Source organism: Trichechus manatus, unplaced genomic scaffold (assembly GCF_000243295.1).
Source record: "Trichechus manatus latirostris isolate Lorelei unplaced genomic scaffold, TriManLat1.0 scaffold00116, whole genome shotgun sequence".
In the NCBI taxonomy this organism is placed as follows: domain Eukaryota; kingdom Metazoa; phylum Chordata; class Mammalia; order Sirenia; family Trichechidae; genus Trichechus; species Trichechus manatus.
The window spans coordinates 5344107-5346085 of NW_004444052.1; positions in this window are offsets into that span (position 1 = coordinate 5344107).

Sequence of the window (1979 nt, forward strand, 5' to 3'; positions counted from 1 at the left end):
TTACGATTTATGAGTAACATTAGTACAAAAAACGTTACTAAGGATTCTGTGTGGTGCAGGAGGAAGCCCAGGGGGGTGGGTGGTGACATCAACCTTAGTCCCGACACTGGTAGAACGAGGTGATCCAGCACTTTCAGTGCCTGTAGCTGATGCGAAAATTGTACAGAGAATTAGAGTAAAATAATTATGATGACTGCTTTACTTTTAAACTTTTGAGAAAAAATCACTGCTTTATTTTGATTTAAAAATTTCAGTATTTCTGAACTAATTGTTGCCAGGAGTATTACAGCATGTCATAGTATTCATATTGTGTGCTCAGGGGAAGAGAGCCTGGGTTTAATCCCAACTTTTCTACTTACCAACTGGGTGATCTTGGACAAATTGCTTAACTTTTTTATGCCTCGGGTTTCTCTTCTGTAAATGGAGATGATAACAGCATCTACCTTTATCTGTTAGGAATAACTTTGGCTGCAAGTAATAAAAACCCTGACTTATAGTGGCTTAAACAAAGAGATGGCCTGATTTAGCACTGCTGATTAATAATGCCAGAGAAATGAGGTCCTTTTTATCTTTCTGCTCTTACATACTCTGCGTGTGGTTTCACTTTCTATACAGGAAGAAGGGAAGAGAGCAAGGGGGAAATTTTCGCAGAGTCCGCCCTTTTATCAGAAAATAAAAGCTTTCCTAAAAGTCCCAATAAGCAAAATTCCATTTATGTTTCATGATCCTGAGTTGTGCCTCATGAGTACCCTAGCTTGAACTGGGAGAAAAAGGGGATTATAGATACGGGTTTGGTCAGCCAACCAGGAGTTTGTTATAGTATCGTGTAACATAGTTTTGAATATTAAGTGAGCTAATGGGTTTAACATTCTTAGAAAAATTCAGAATAAGAGTGTAAATGTTGTTGTCGTTTCTAGCTGTTATCAAGTCAGCCCCTGACTCATGGTAACCTCATGCACAACAGAACAAAATGCCATCTCTGTGATTGGTTTGGATCAAATAGTTGTGATCCATAGAATTTTCATTGGCTGATTTTCAGAAGTAGTTTGCCAGGTCTTTCTTTCTAATCTCTCTTAGTCTGGAAACTCTGCTGAAACCTGTTCAGCAACATAGCAACACCAAGCCTCCACTGGTCAATGGGTGGTGGCTGTGCATGAGGCACATAGGCAGGGAATCGTACCTGAGTCTCCTGCATGGAAGGTGAGAATTCTACCAAAACCAAAAACCAAACCCATGGTGATCGAATCGATTCCAATTCTGAGTGACCCTACAGGACAGAATAGAACTGCCCCACAGGGTTTCAAAGGTCATAATCTTTATGGAAACAGACTGCCATATCTTTCTCCCTCAGAGTGGCTCGTGGGTTCCAACTGCCGACCTTTAGGTTAGCAGCTGAGTGCTTAACCACTGTGCCACCAGGACTCCTTAGAATTCTAGCAGTGAACCAGTATTATTATAGGTAATATTGATAGAAGTTGTAGTATTTTACTCATATATGGAAAGATGTCAGTTTACAGAAATAATTTTGAAATGGCCTATGGAAATGTGGGGAAAAGGAAGAAATCAACAACTCATCCCTCATTTTCACCCCCTGAGTAGGTCCAGAAGGAGCTGCAACATGCATTTGGGAGTGGAGTGCTTGCACCCTTGTAAAGATCTGTGATTGATCTCCTTCGTAGGCCTGTGGGTAGGACTGTGGAATTTTGAGACGAACTCCTGGATTTCAAAGCGCACAATGGGTCTGGAGTAGCATAGGCCATGGGGCTGTACTCTTGGGCTTATTTTTATTACAACAATATACAGTGAATCAGCAGGTTCCACCTTATTGTTTTCCATGCTGATGAGCTGTGTTTATTTGGATGGGATTGGCTCAAATCGAACAGTGCTGTCTTTGCCTTGTTCATTTTCAGTGGTGATGTTGTCGGTGGATCTTTTCCAGGTTGCTAGCTTGGTACTTTTGAAAATGAACTGAATAGCCA